Source organism: Motacilla alba, chromosome 1A (assembly GCF_015832195.1).
Source record: "Motacilla alba alba isolate MOTALB_02 chromosome 1A, Motacilla_alba_V1.0_pri, whole genome shotgun sequence".
Lineage (NCBI taxonomy): Eukaryota > Metazoa > Chordata > Aves > Passeriformes > Motacillidae > Motacilla > Motacilla alba.
The window spans coordinates 71,198,671-71,214,563 of NC_052031.1; the positions used below are offsets into that span (position 1 = coordinate 71,198,671).

Here is a 15,893-nt window from a genome sequence, read left to right on the forward strand (position 1 = left end):
GTGCGCGGCTGCCGCCGTTTTAACTTTGTTCTCGCCGCGGCCGCTGCCCGGGGGCGTTCGGCGCTCGGGCCCCGCGGGGCTCCGGGGGCGGGCGGGCCGGGGGAGGCGGCGGGGCCGGCTGGCAGCCCGGCTCGGCCGGCTTCCTCCCGGGCGCTCGCACACCTCCCGAAGTTTGGCACAACTTGTCACGCCCCCCCTCTCCTCCTCCTCCTCCTCCTCCCGCTCCGCCGGGGCTGGGGGCGGGCGGGGGCGGTCCGGCCGCGGTGCCCGCGCCTGTGTGGCGGGGCAGCGGCTGCTCCTGCCTGCCCGGGCATGGCTCAGCCCTCGGGATCCCGGCGGAGCCGGCGGACAGGAAGCTTTAAATTATTGTAATTGCCTCTCCGTGCGTGAGTGCCGAGCGGCGGCGGCCGGCGCGGCGCTGCCGGGGAGCGCGCAGGGGAGCGGGGGGCTCGGCGGGCACCGCACCGGCAGCGGGGTGGGGGGCAGCGGCGTGAGCATCGCTCCGCGTTTCTGCCGGGCGCCTTCCTCGCTTCTGCCCGAGCGGGAGGGTGGCTCTTTGGAAGGGCGCCGGAGGCTCTGGGTTCGCTCGTTTCGGCTCTTTTCCCCTCGAAAAGAAAGCGGGTCGGGAGGAAAAGCGACTTCCCCGCCGCGCTCGGCCCCGCGGGTCCCCGGGCACTGGCGTTGGGAGCGAGCGCTGCCTGCTCTGAAAAGTTCGGGGACTTTATTCCAGCCCGACTGCGATCCTAGAATAAGCGGAGCCGCTCGCCGGGAGGAACGTGATCGGCTTTTCCCAGGGGATGGCATGCTGCCTCAGCCCTGTACTTTGGTCAAGGGTAGAACCAATAGCGAGCTGTGGGATTTTGGGTAATAAGTGTGGGAATCTGCAAGAGGAGTAGGTCTAAGAGTGATTTGTTTTCTTAGTGCTCATGAATAATGGCCTCGAGCTTTTTTTTTTTTTTTTTTCTTTTTTTTCCTTGCTTTTTTTTTTTCCCCTTAAAACAAAACAGGCCAACGAAATAGGCACGTGGGAGATTTGTAGGCGTTCAACATCGCAATCATCATCAACAACAGCAATACAGTAGGGACGTCCAGGAGGATGGTGTCTGATGAGAACCGTTCTCTCTGAGAGGCTGCTATCACATGCTGGCACAGGTAGCTTTTGCTGTCATTGCTGAAACACTGACCTCTTCTAAAAGGAAAGCCAGCAATATCCTAAAATTAGAGAGAAAATGGGTTTTGGTTTATTTTTTTTATTTTTAGCAGAGCTGCATTTCACTCCATCTCTGTCAAAGAGTGAAATATTAAGTTTAGTTCAGATTAGGAAAGGAAGTTTGATTCCAGCTGTAGAACTGTAGGATAACGTGTCCTGGCTTTCATCCTTCCAGTTTAAATCCAGCTAGCTGTGCACAGCCTTGCTGAAGTGAGCCACTCAGATTAAAAGGCGACTTCTTACGAGGAGCTAGTACAAAGTTTTTCTTACAAAGAGCTAGTACAAAGATATTCATCAAAGTATTTCATCATCTGAAATTTACCTGGAAACAGCTACTTGTATCCGCTGCTCTTAATCCTTCCCAGACCTGGAAGATACATTATTGCCTCAGAAATTAATTCTTTGTCCTGCAAGCTGTACCATTTACAGCCATCAAATTGGAATTGCAGAGGGAGATATTTTAAATTTAGCTATAATGTCTGTCCAGGTTAGAGCCAGCTTTGTTTTACGAGGCTTCTGCAGCTGAAGAGGGAGAGGCTGGCACGATGTGTTGCATCTTGCAAATGGATAGCATGTCTATTCTGACATGATTTGAACATGAAAACCCAATAAACACATGGTCATTATGCATGGAAATCTCACAGCAGAGCTTTCTGCTTGCACTTAGACTGTTTTGGTGGAGAGTTACACTATGAGGAGCACAAGACTTGAAAGCTGCAAGTGGCTTGTGTAAACAGATGGACATTTGAGATGTATTGATGGCTTCAAGTTAATTCAGTTAACATGTGGGTGCACATGTATTTAATTTAGCCTAGTGTAAGTTTTTGTAAGCAATGGAAGCTCATATGTGCTTTTTAGAAAGAAGGTAGGGGGTTTTAGCAAGAAGCCTGCGGGTTTTGTCTGTAGCTCCTGGAGCTGCAGCTGTAGAGGCTCTTAGGGACCATCCTGTTGTCACGATCCTGCAGGCCCAGGTGAGACTTAACAGTTTTTCCCTGCAGTTCACTGAAGGTAGCTTGCAGATGAATTTTGAAACGGTGAAGTACCCTGTGCTGAGAAAACATAAAAGTGCTTAAGCACATCCTCCTGCACTCTTATCATCCACGCTGCTCGCTAGAGCCAGTGAGGCTGAGCAACACCCTTGAACTGCCAGCCCTGCTGCTTACAGTGGGACAGTTCCTCAAGGCTCAGGGTGAGGAAACCCAGCAGTTTGCTGCTGCTGAGCGTTCCAGGGAGGTTTGTAAGTGGCAGAGCTCTCCCTGCACGGAGCCCGGGGGGAGCTGGGGTTTGGCATCCCCGGCAGTGCTGCTGCACAGCAGCCTGTGTGCAGGAGCTCTGGTTCTGCCTGCAGTTCCTACTCACCCTGAGATAAAACACTCTGATGTTGGCGTGTGATACACCAAAAAAACACAGCTCGTTTGTTGAAAAATAAGGACTCTGCAGCATTTAGGAGAAAGTAAATGAACAGTCCTTCTAAAAATACAGCAGTATGCTAAAATATTGCCAAAGCACTGCTCTGACGCTGTTGTAAGCTGTCATGTTTTTTGACCATTATAAATAGATTAGTATTATTGCAAGGATTTTTTTCCTATTAGCAAAGAAGTTTTCTTTTTCCTGTTTTCAACGTGAAGATCCTCACATGTTCCCTGAGCAGGCAGAGCTGTTCTCATACAGAAGGCAGTGGGAATGTTGCTGGTGAGGCAGTGGGCATCTGGACCCCACTGGAATGGCCCTTGTAAACCTTTTAAGTCTGCTGTGCTGTTAGTTCAGGGGCTTTCTTGCAATTTGTTTTGCTTAAATTCTCCTTATCTTCAAGACATTAGATACAGTCCAGTTAATCACTTGGGATACATTATATAGTCGAGTTCAGACCCAAATTTGGTTTGAAATGAGGCTTGAAACAAGAGTGAGGTCCTTTCCAGCAGCACTGAAGTGCTGGGGGCTTTGGAGAGTTTTCTTTCTATTTCATGTTGCGCCCAGACCCAACGTAAATTCCCTTTCAGGTTTGTGAGCAAACAGTAGGACTAGGGAAATCAGCAGCCAGATCTGCTTCGTTTTGGGAAATTTGCTAACAGACAACAACATTCAGGTCGAGATGAGGGCATTAGGCTTGCACTGTGCTGCACTCCACCTGCTTTGGGCACTGTGTGGAGAGCAAAGGCTGCATGTAAAGTGAATTTCCAGTGATTTATGTCCAGTGGAGTCCTCACGGCGCTGGCTGCACCGTGGCCATCCTGGACGAGTGTCTGAGGATCACTCTCGCAGTGCCTTGCCCAGGTCTCTCCTCTCCAGGCTCATGCTGAACGCTCGGGGACGCGCACAGCACACTCTGTGTATGCAAAGTGCACTGTCTGAACAAGGTTTCCATGGCTTACAGAGCACTCATCCCTTCTGGCTGCACATGTTTCTGGGTGAGGAGACCACACTCTTCATGGCAGCCTGAGGAGGGTCTCCTGTAATATTTCTGAGAGCTTTATTTTCTGTCTCCTCCAGCCTCTTTCTTTTCCCTTGAGCTGCAAGTGTAGATTGAAACGCAGGTAATACATAAGAGGATCCTTTAATATTGGCTATTTTCAGAGGCACAAAGGACAATTACTTTCTCTTCCTACTAACCTCCTGCTGGCTTACTAGCTGCTTGGGAGGCTGGTGATTTTAAGAACACCACTTTACCCAGTGCATCAAATACGGAGCAAATCTTTGCTCACCAAGATCCCAGCTCCTCCATCCCGTGGTAACACCAAAAATTGAACTTGAGTGGCCCAGAGCGCCAGCCCCTACTGTGAAGACTCATACAACCATCAGCACTTTTGAGAGTTAAATTTGATCCATTGGCCCTGAGCTGTGCTGACAATTGCCAGCTAAAAGACCTTTCAGTGAATTGTCCTTTAATAGAACTCGTCCCCTCCCCCCATTCCCATTTCCTGTTGTTCTTTTAAATAAAAAGAAATCCTGGTGACAAAGCTGAAGTGTATTCTGTCATTATTGTTTGAAGGATAAAGTATTTGTCTATATTACAAGGAAATTAATTGCCTGAGAAGTGCAGGTCAGAGTTCTTTTACTAGGATAGTATTCTTCACTACTGCAAAATCTCAAGGAAAAATCCTCACACTATTTAGATGATATATTTTTGTACTAGTATCTGATCCTTTGAACGATTGCAGTTAAAATATGTGGGAAAGTCAGTTCTGCATTCATGCTGCACTGGTCTGAGAGAGGACACTGAACACTCAGACCCATCTGGTTTGGGCTGTGAGCATGTTCCCAGAGAAACTGGGCAGCCTCCGTGGGCCAGTGCAGTTTGATGAAATTTTGTAGCTTCTGCAAGGAGCGGAGTTTTACAGAAGAGGAGCCAAACAAGACCTCATCTCGTAGAGGAATGGTTTCCATTGTTGTCCCCTGGTGCCTAGGAAGGCAATCCGGGTTTTACTTGGAATGAGTCTGAAAGGCTTTAGGAATGCTCGTGTCTCACTCAGCAGGCTTAGATGTTCCCCATGTACACAGAGCCTGGCTTCACCAGTCCAAGCCTAGTGGCATGTGCAAGACAGAACTGGAGCATTACTAAAATTGTATTTAAGGCCTTACTACTGCTCTTAGTGGCAGTGATCTTAGTTGTTGTATTTAATTTAATTTAATTTAGTTTAATTTAATTTCATTTAAACCCGGATTCTCAGCAGTGGCTTTTGGGTTAAGCAGGTTAGAAGGTGGCTGGGACAGCGAAGAGCTGATGGGACAGGGTGAAATTGCCAGCTCATAGCTGAGCTTCTCCTCCTTTAAGCTGCTTCGCCCATGTTTTGGTGGAGGGAGGACAAAATTCAGTTGAGCTTGCTCTGCTCGGAAGCTTTGAAACAGATTTAAATATGGCTTGCAGTATCTTCAATTTCTTCAGGGAGTAAGTGAACAAAACAGCTTTAAATTAAACGGAGTGCCATATTGTGGTTTGCAGCAGTCAGTCTAAAGATACATTTAATTAAACTGGTTCAATTCCTAAACTAGAACTATGGAGTCTACCTTTTACACTGCTATAAAATCCTTGTGTATGAGCAAGCTCTCAGTGTAATGAAAAAGGCTGGGGGACACACTTGTGATCCTCAGCTAACCAATTAAATATTTACTTAATAAGGATCTAGAAGTTAATTTTGCAATCCATTTTTTTTAAATGAAAGCAAAATACCTATTACATGGCTAAGTCAGTGCCTTTAGTCAGGGAATAGAAGAGTTGCTTTTCTTGGCTGGGAACACCACTTTAATGTCCCAACCGACCTTCTAGCAGGAGATTAGTCCTAATAGACCAGGTTTATGCTGAAAAAGATTCAGAAACCATTAGAGAAGAGAATTAGAAAATGATAGAAAATGAATGGTTTTCGAGTGATTTCAGAGCAGATTGAATTAAAGCCAGATGCTCACTTCTGTATTAAAGAAATTTTTTTACTGAAATGGAGAAAGTACCTGTTCTTTGACAGGGATTATTCCACCAAATCACACACTGGTGGAGTCTCCTCCAGTGGCTCTGCAAGGAGCCTGGGGACACTGGGGTACCCAGGGAAAGGCAGCTCTTGTGGCACTCTCTGTGCTGTCCCTGCGTGGTGTCCAGGAACACACATCTGTCTTTTCACTGGGATGAGCTTGCTCCTTATTCTGTGGCATCAAAGATCATGCTACTCGTGTTGATATATAGGCAAGTGCATGAATAATATCAAGAAATGCAGTGTATGTGTCAGTTTTACTCCTGTTTAATACCAAATTGAACACACCTGCCGGGAAGCTATGCAAAATATATAAAAAGTGCATTAAGTCACGGAAAAGGGAACGTGTTCGTGCAACATTCTGCTTTACAAATTCAAATCTGGAAGAAGAGCATGTTCAGCAGGAGATAGTGTGTTCTTTTTGTGCTCAGATTGGTTTGATGTCTGTCATTGTGTGCAGGCAGCTGCCAGGAGCAGGACAGGAGGACTGGGAGCAAACAGGAGATTTTTTAGATCCTGTGGTGCATTCAGCACACTGTGGCTGAGGTTTACAAATACAGGACAATTAATTAGTTCAGGTTTGGGAGTGTCACACAGATTACTCAGTCAGTTTGTGCACAGGTAGGGTGAGCATTGAGTTCTTGATGGAACTTGTTGCTGAGATCCCTTTTGAGCCTCCTGCAGACAGAACAGGGATAGAAACAGAGAAGCGCTTGTCACTTCTGCAAAACAGTTTCCAATTGAAACCTGAAATTACATGTAATGAGGCATTCCCATAAGCAGGGTTGCTGTAGGTAAGGAGCAGTTTGCACAGGGTGATGGAAGTTCTGCCACTGTAGAGGAATAACATTAATTCTCATGAGAGGCTGCAAATGAGTGAATGCTGATGAATATGTACCAATGTGTGTGAGTGTGAGTTCAGTGCTCCTGAAAGGCAGCTGACAGCTCTGCAAGCTGCAGGCCTCTGTTTGCCAGCCAAGGGCCATGGAGGAGAGCAGCCCAGTAAAAGTGTGCAGGGATCAACTGGGATGTGTTCAGTGTGCAGGGATCCCCTGGGATGTGCTCTGTGTGCAGGGATCCCCTGGGATTTCTGTGTGCCCTGATCCCCTGGGATGTCTGTGTGCCCTGATCCCCTGGGATGTGCTCTGTGTGCCCTGATCCCCTGGGATTTCTGTGTGCCCTGATCCCCTGGGATGTCTGTGTGCCCTGATCCCCTGGGATGTGCTCTGTGTGCCCTGATCCCCTGGGATGTCTGTGGGCAGTGATCCCCTGGGATTTCTGTGGGCAGGGATCTCCTGGGATGTGTTCTGTGTGCAGGGATCCCCTGGGATGTCTGTGGGCAGTGATCCCCTGGGATTTCTGCGTGCAGGGATCCCCTGGGATTTCTGTGTGCCCTGATCCCCTGGGATGTCTGTGTGCAGTGATCCCCTGGGATTTCTGTGTGCCCTGATCCTCTGGGATGTGCTCTGTGTGCCCTGATCCCCTGAGATGTGTTCTGTGTGCCCTGATCCCCTGGGATTTCTGTGGGCAGGGATCTCCTGGGATGTGTTCTGTGTACAGGGATCCCCTGGGATGTCTGTGTGCCCTGATCCCCTGGGATGTGTGTGGGCAGCCCCTGGCAGCAGGGCTGGGGATGGGGCTCAGCTCTGCAGCCCGTTGAGGCTCTCTCAGTAAAATGTGTGCCGGGGGTTCTCCAAGCACGCGCCCAGCAGCTGCCCAGCACATTTAAATCCCGTGTTTAGGAACTTCACGTCAGTGCCTGCTCGCAGCCCAGTCCCAGGGTGCCATTAGAGCAGCGTCTCACTCTGTGCAAGACAGAATGAGAACCTCTCTGAGCGAGAGCAGCTTCCAGGAGGAGCCCTGGAGGGGAGGGAAGCACCTTCTAGCACCTTCCACAGATGTCCCACTGTTCTTTTAATGACTCGTGCACTGTGCTGGCGCAGAAAGGGGATCCTAGTGAGAGGTAACAAGCTGAAACGGGGTGGAAAATGGAGAAACCAACAGAGTCTAATCCTTGAAGTAGATTGGAGGTAAAGGCGTGGGTCCCGTGGTGTGAATAGCAGCAGTAGTTGCATACCCAGGCTCCTCTCCATGCCTGCAACATGAAGAAGTAGCTGTAAGAGGCAAGATGGAAGAACAAATGCTGTTGCACAATAGTAGAAGTTTTTAAGAATGCGAGATGTTTCTTCTTGCTTTGCTTAGTTTTGAATTCTGTGGTTTTTCATGTAAGAAAAAGGGAAATATGTACTCGTATAACTGTACAGTTTTCTGAAATTGTTTTCATCTCAACACCTGAGTGTGAGCTGTAGAGGTGTGCTTTATGGCCCTGTTTAAAAACAATATTTAAGTATAGTCTTGGCTTTAAAAATTCATGTAAATTAAGCAAAATATGAGTTTACACAAGCGTGGTGTTAGTTACATAAATGAGATTTCGATGCAGCAAAGTCCTATTTCTGAAAACCATGCAGACAGTGCCTCACTGGCTTTCAGGGTGATTTAGGTGCCCTAAGTCATTCTAACAAAGGGGAAAAGAAAAAAGGTCATTTTTTCAAAAGTTCAGTGCTAAACATTGTTCAGAAAAGCTGCAGTCACTGTGACAAGTGAGTGTGAGAGGTGTCTTCCAGCACCTCCAGTGGCTGCAGGATTTACATGGATCCCAGCTCTAAGGAGTGATGCTGAGGACATTTCAAATTTCTAATAATACTGGCAGAGGTTGGGTTCTCTAGGTCCTTCTACAGTTTTGTTTTCTTTTGTGTCACTGGGGACGGTGGCCAGGTGGGACCACAGGAGGCCACCTGCATGGGCAAGGCCAGTGCCAGGCTGGGCCAGTCATGGTTTGGGATAGCTGAGGCTTGAAAACCTTCAGGATGGAGGTTTCTTCAGGGTTGGTTTAGGGTTTGTTAGAGTTGTTTTGGTTTTTGTTGGAGATGTTTTTATTTACAGTTGTTTCAGTGCTTGTTAGGGTTGCTTTGGTAGGTTGTATTTGTTTAGAGTTATTTAGGGATGTTTTAGGGTTTGTTAGGGTTGTTTTGGTTTTTGTTGGAGTTGTTTTTATTTAGGGTTGTTTTAGGGTTTGTTGGGGTTGTTTTGGTAGGTTGTATTTGTTTACAGTAATTTAGGGTTGTTTAAGGTTTATTGGGGTTGCTTTGGTAGGTTGTATTTGTTTATAGTTATTTAGGATTATTTTAGGGTTTGTTGGGGTTGCTTTGCTGGGTTGTATTTGTTTACAGTAATTTAGGGTTGTTTTAGGGTTTGTTGGGGTTGCTTTGGTAGGTTGTATTTGTTTACAGTAATTTAGGGTTGTTTAGGGTTTGTTGGGGTTGCTTTGGTGGGTTGCATTTCCCTGATTATATTTCAGTTTGCGTTCTGCTCTTGTTAAGAACCTCTGAGCATTATGGGCCTGGTTTTGTACCTGCTGCTGTCAAGGCAGGATGTGCTGTTTGTTTTAGTCTGTTGATGCTCAGACCTTGAGGTGGTGAGCCTGTGGTTAGCCACCTGAGTGTGCATCCACATGGGATTTTGGAAAGTGCAGAAAGAAGCTCAGCAGTCGGTGTTCACTGATGTTCTGTTTCCAAATCCAGCTGTTTCAAGTAGAAAAGTAGCAAAAAACTTAAAAAAAAATCTGACTGAACCATTGAGTGCTTTGCTGTTGGTTTCCTTTGTTTAGCAGGACAAGGTTTTGCCTCTCTTAGGCTGTTCAGAAAGCGTGGAGTCTTTTCAGTGCCCTAGCAGGCTTTGGTTCAGCCCCTTGTACAGTTTCCCGTGCGGAGCTTTTGTTTGTTGCAGCTCCAGCTCAGGAGAGCAATGAGTGGGGTGTTTCTGTGGACTTCTTTGTATTGACTCAAACACAAAGTGTGAAGAAAATGGGGATGTGTGTCGGGAGGCAAATGAAAGCATATTGTTTTTTATAAAGTGTCACCTGCAATGCACTTCTAAATAAACCTCTGTACGGCCATGGATGGGGTTTTTTCACTTGAAAGACACTATCTCCTTCTTCTAAACATTTGCACAGCAAAGTAATGCATTATTGCATTTTCATAAATAATTGAAAGGCAACTTAAAAGAAAGTAGGCCAACAGAAAAAAAAAAAAAGAGAAAGTGTCGGTTTCAAATTTGAAAGAAGAAAAATATGTTTCCTTCTTGATAGCAAGTCAGTTAAATGTTATTAAATCCCATTTTCCCACCCTGACATGACCAAAGACAAATCTGAAAATTGTCAGTTTCATTTGAAAGAGAGAGAAATTGGGGAAAAGGTTTTGAAACGCCGAGTTTGTTTGGATTGTTTCTGCTATTTTTTTTTTTTCTCTTCTTTTTTTAAATTCTCCCCATAAGAAAGGAACGGTGACCCCTTATCAGCTTGCAAGGCACTGAGGAGCAAGTCTCTTCTCGGTGCCATTTGCCGTGCTGGGCTGTAATAATGCAAGTTATTTTAGAACTGTGCATACGTTAGTGTTCTGGCGCAGCATGATACAATAATGTGTGAAAAAGCATAAGATCACACCTTGGTGAAACTTGCAGATTTCCTGCATAATCCGACAGTGAGCTCTTGTCAGGTTTTGACTATATGTAAAGTGAGAACAAAGTTTCCAGAAGCAAAGCGCGAGCCTTGGATGCGTTAGGAACGGCTGGGCGGGGATTGTGCCCTGACGTGGCTCTGAGCCTGGCTCTGAGCGCTTCAGTGCCACCAAAGTGGCCTGCAGGTCTCCTTTGCTGCTGGAAATTGGGCAAAAGCTTCGGCCCTTTGCTGAACGGGAGCTTTCATTTTACTGAGGGAGATCTTTGAGTAAATAATGTTTTACAAACCACCAGTGACAGGATCAGTTTTGTGTACCGTACAGAGGGGTGGATCTGGTGACACAGCCAGGCTGTGGCAATGGTTATGGCCATGGCTCTCTTCACTGGCCTGTGGGGACATCGGTGCCAAGCTGGTGTGGCTGAGGGAAGGTGGGAATATTCACATTCTAATGCTCTCCATGCAAGATGAGGATCTGTGCCTGGGCCCTGGTTTTGGCTGTACCAGAGCTTAGAGGGAATTGCTGGGTGAGGTTCTTCCATCAGGCAGGAGGCCTGACCAGGGAGCCCCAGCAGTCCTTTTCTGGCATCACAGATCAGCCTGTATTAATGTGCTTTTTGATATGCTTTTAATTTAGTGCTGTTCAAAGAGTCTACCCCAGTGAAAATGAGCTTCATGCAACTGATCTGTCCTCCAGAGCAAAAAATGTGCATCCTCTCCTGCTTTCCTCCCAGCTTTACTCTGTCTCCTTTCATTTTTTATAACCAGAGAGGCTGTGTTTCAAGTCCCTGCCCACCGTTTCCAAAATGTGTGATGTATTTGTTAAGGATTTGGAATTTGGGATGCTTCGATATAACTTTGTGTAGGTTTTGTAGAAACACCTGACATGTGTGTTTAGTTCCTAAACACCTTCTGTGCTTGATTTATCCTCACAGGTTGTCAAGGTATTCAGATGACCTGAAACTGAGGAAGTGAGAGGGAGCTCAGCTGGCAAAAGTCTGACATTGAGTCTGACTGCGGCTCAAATTTGTTTTGCAGAGTTGAGCCCAGGCTGCGTGGGCGGTGAAGAAAGCCTTCCTCACTTCACCATTGTATCCAAAAAGCTCTGAGCAGCAGGGTTTTTTTTGCAGGTGATGAATAACCTAGTTAGCTCACATTGATTCCATCGGGTGACAGTTCTCGGAGGAGGTGTGGTGGGGATTTGTGAGCCTGGGTTCATTGGGGGGGATACTGGGGTGGCAGATCTCTTTGGGAGGACCTTTGGGAGGTTCTCTGGGAGGACCTTTGGAAGGTTCTCTGGGAGGACCTTTGGGAGGTTCTCTGGGAGGACCTTTGGGAGATCTCTTTGGGAGGACCTTTGGGAGGGTCTTTGGGAGGACCTTTGGGAGGTTCTCTGGGAGGACCTTTGGGAGGTTCTCTGGGAGCACCTTTGGGAGGTTCTCTGGGAGGTCCTCTCAGGCAGAGAAACCACGACCTGGCCATCTAACAAGGACCACAGTTCACAAGTTGCTTCTTTACATTTACCACTGCTGTTGGCCCTGGCTCAGCAGCTTGGCTTCACAACTTTCGGGTCTGTTTTTAAGGTCTTGTGATCACCAGCTGTGATCACCAGGGGCAGAGAGATCTTGAGGTTCGATATGTGGAGGATGCTCCCAATGCGAATTCTGTTGTCACAGAATTTCTGTTGTCAGAAATGTCAATTTTCTGCTCAGTTTCCTGTTGTCACTGGTGACAGGCCAGGCCTGTGTGCCCTGGGAGTGTCTTGTCCGGGCTGAAGGAGGGCTTTCTGGGCAGAAGACAGTGGTGCTGTAGATGCAGCACAGTGTGCAACACTGTTTGTGCTATTACTGTTTCACATTTGTATTTGTAAGAGGAGCATATTGATGACTGCGTGTTAAAACTCCGTCTTTTAGTGCCTCGCTTTCTTTCTGAAAAAGGAAGAAAGCTGCATTCTGACTTGGGAAAATACAATCACACTGGGGCTGTGCTCATCCATGATCAACTGCAGGCTGATTAGGGCACGGTGTATACATTGCCTGCGTGTTCGTTGGGTTAGCAGCTGTCAAATAAGTGATTACAGGCGTTGGCATGGCTCTGCTTCCCATGATGGCTGTGAAACAGGCATGGAAATGGAGCAGATGCCATTTAATATGGACCAGCACCCAGGTTCTGGCTCTGGGGCTGCCTCCTCTTGCCTCGTGGCCAAAGTTTCTTAGCATCTTTTCTGCTTTAATTCCTCAGGACTTATAAATGGAGATAATAGGACTTGCTCGCTTTGCAGGAGATTTCTGAGGCTGTTTGGTGAAAGATAGGAAGTATGGGCTAGAGCATTAATGGTGAGATTAAACTGAAAAATTCTGTTGGGATTGAGGAAAAATTACCACTCCTAGATGAGCTTTGCGTTGCTGGGTGGTGTTAAACTTCTGCAGGAAGTAATTTTTTTCAGGGATTGTGTCGGGGTGTCATTTCCTGGGATTTTTTAATTTGTTAACTGACAAGGCTTTTTGATACCAGGCACTACACTTGAAGTCCCGTTGAAGAGCAAATGAAGTGTTGTGATGCTATTTTTTGCAGCATAGGAGTCTATGGTGACTCATTTACTGTTTGTAATGCCTGTGACAGATTAAAAAAAAAAAAGAAATCAGTTATTCCCAGTGAGATGGATACACTCAGCCAGACCCTAGTTGAGAATTATTTGCTGCACTGTTAAGACCAAAGTACACATCTTCCCCCTCCCCCCAAAAGAATCCAGCTTATCATGAAATGTTTATCAGAGCCATATAAACATTTCCCCACTGCCGAATTTTGCAGGGGAATTCTTTTGGTCTAACATATGTATTGCAAGCAAAACTCCTCACAGATTTTTTTTTTTTTTTTAATATATAATTAGCTTGGTTGCAGCCCTACTTATTACCAAGCATGCCAGCATCTGGCAAGGGTACGGGGATCTGGGAATTCACTGCTTGGAGCCTTGGAACAAAGTGTTCTGATCCGACCCCAGGCAGTGAGTCCAGGACTTGAACTGGAATCTTCAGGAGCAGAGAAGTCTTAAGTGTCTGGAAAATTGGCCTGTTGAGTCACCACACAGGCACTAAAACAAAACTAATTTTAAGCAGGTCAGAGTTCAGTGATTCCCTCTGGAATCTAATTTTTTTTCCCTGAAAGAAAAAAAAAAAAGAAAGAAGTCTCATGTTTTAAATGAAAAGGGTCAAAGTTGATGCACTGCTACAATTTTTGAATGCTTTCCCTTAAGAACAGCCACCCAGGCTAGGATTAGCATGAAGGGCTGCTAGGCTGGCACTTCAGTGTCTGGGTTAAAAATATTTTAAAGCAGTAAATGCAGTCAGAACAGAGAGAGAGAGATCCCTGGGAGCCTTCCTTTTCAAAAATGTGTAAGCTCAGGGCAGCAACTGCAATGTAATTTAGGGCAGTATATGCTTCATAGCTTTGGAGAATATTGCCTCTTGTTAATGTTGCATTGGAGGACAGTGGGATAGTAGTGATCTCAGGAAGGTGGTATTCCTGTTTGATTTACATTGGGAACTTCAGAAGAAATGAAGGAAGAAGCCGAGAGCCAGCAGTGAATCCATCTGTGAGCCACAGGGAAAGGGGTGCAGAAACATTTTCCTGGGAATGCAGCTGCAAAGGGAGCGCAGCACACAGAGGCAGAATCAGGTACGTACTTTAAAAGGCATGTGGGCAAACTTCTGTCTGAGAGCCCCCGGGAGCCTGCTCCTGTGAAATGCCAGAATGCTCGGGGGATCGAGTGACAGGACCATTGTATTGCTTTTCCACTGCTGAAGGACTGGGGCTGCCTGCGAGCAGGGATGATTCAAATAGCTGCTCAGAAAAGCGTGCCTTGAGAGAGGGAGGGAGATTTTTCCTCCCCATTTCTTTATGAAGATCATTTCCTTCTTTTCCCCTTTGGGTCTTGCCAAGTTTGCTTTACATTTGCAAGTGAAAAGGATGGGTCTGGGCTGCCCAAGGAAGCTCGGAGCTGAGCTCTGTTTGTGTCAGGCATCGTGGGCTTGGTGATCTCTGTTTATCTCTGAGGAAATAGTCCTGCTTGCACAACAGGGCAAATGCAATGTGCAGATGTCAGGGCTGCTAGAGCAAAGAGGGCTGTCTAGGAAAAGCTGTGCCAAACCCAATGGTGGAGTGGAAAAGGAGCAGCTAGGACTTCTGGCTTCCTCCCTGTGCCTTTCCATGGCTGTAGGAAAATCTCCAGGCCAAACAGAAAGCTCGTTGTTCCTGGTAGTGATCTGTAGCTCATGTGAACTGTTCTGTTGATGGGAGGATATTTGTGAATGTTTACCCACGCAGGGGTGCAGAGATTTGTGTGCTCTGGTCGCCAGTGCGATAGTCAGAATGGTCTGTGAAATAACACTGCTTCCCCAGGACTGCCCCTTCAGTGTGCAGGCATGGCTGAGAATGTGCCTTTTGGAGTGGAGGAGCTATAAAGCTCAAATTTATTAGGAGAGCAGCAGCCTGCCTTGCTACCACACGAAGTTATTGGAATGCTTCTCCCGTGTTATTCCTGCAGGTATACAAGGCACAGGGATTTAAATGGGAGGATGCGTGAGGCTCTGAGATCCAATTTGTCTTCCAGGTTACAGCAAGGTTTCATTTTTCCCAGGCTTAACAAGTAGCAACCATAGTTTACTGAAATATTTATTTATATTTAGTGCAAAGTGACTGGCACGCAGTTGGTTGTGCGTTAAGATCACAGTTTATAGCCCTTTGAAGGCTGCATGGCTGAAGGAAAGGGGAAGGCTTAGGAGAAGCTGAACTCGAATTAATTGTGGAGGCAGATACAGATTGAATTTCCTGTGTGGCTCAGTTTGCTATGGGAGTAAGTCAGGCAATGAGGAATGCTGGGCCAGCTTGTATCACAACAGGAGGTGGTGCAGCTTTAGAGCAGGATAGCCTGCTTCACTGAATCCAAGTTATTGACCAGCTCTCCAGACTTCAGGGATGATGCTGGTTCTGAAGAAAAAAAGTTAGTTTGTGATTTGTATAGGTTTATGATTGGCAGTTGTGAAGGTGGGATAAATCACACAGGCTTCCAGCTCTGAAACTTTGATCTGCAGTGATTTGAAACTTGAAAACTACCAAACACTTAAAGGTTCAGATTTATATTTTCCTTTTTGAATGACGTGGTTCCTCTCACTAGATTGTGACCCAGTGGAAACTTTGCTATAAGAGAGAATTTTAGGGAGCCAAGAGGCAAAATGTGTTTTGGGCAGCTCCCAAATAAGGTGGTTTTTTGTTTGTTTGAACTCTGCATTTGTAATTCCACAGTTGTCCTTGCATCCAGCTCCTTTTAAATCTTCTCTTAGCACAGGAGAGTTGCAGCATGTGCATGCTGTGCTGATCCTTTTTGTTTAACTCACAGTGCTTTGCTCTCAAACTGGCTATCAGAATGTGATGGGTCAACAGGATCATTCTGTTTAGCATGAGGCACACCTGAAATATCTGCTTAGGTAGTGCTTGTGATTTCTCAGCAAATATTCAGCCCAGTGGGGAGCTGCAGGACTCACCTCCATCTCCCAAGGGTTAACAGTAACCTATAATAATAATCTTGTGGCACAAAAACGCTTCTTTTTATGCATTACCTATTTCCAGAGGCCTAATTTAGGTTGTGTATCAAAATGGATATCACAAACACTTGAGCTTCCTGCTGGGAATGAAAGTGCTACCAGGAGACTCC

The 15,893-nt window shown here is 46.4% G+C and overlaps 1 long non-coding RNA gene across 5 annotated transcripts in view; it reads left to right on the top strand.

The window, feature by feature from the left end:
- Positions 1-5: 5 nt before the first annotated feature.
- LOC119707714 overlaps positions 6-15,893 on the top strand; it is a 288,774-nt gene continuing 272,886 nt past the window's right edge. For 2 of the 5 annotated variants that reach the window (XR_005258823.1, XR_005258827.1), the window contains exon 1: positions 11,622-13,858. This is a non-coding gene — a long non-coding RNA (uncharacterized LOC119707714). Of the gene's footprint in view, positions 387-1,007; positions 1,153-11,621; positions 13,859-15,893 lie in introns of those variants that run through there. The other 3 variants (XR_005258826.1, XR_005258828.1, XR_005258825.1) reach the window with 3 other exon arrangements.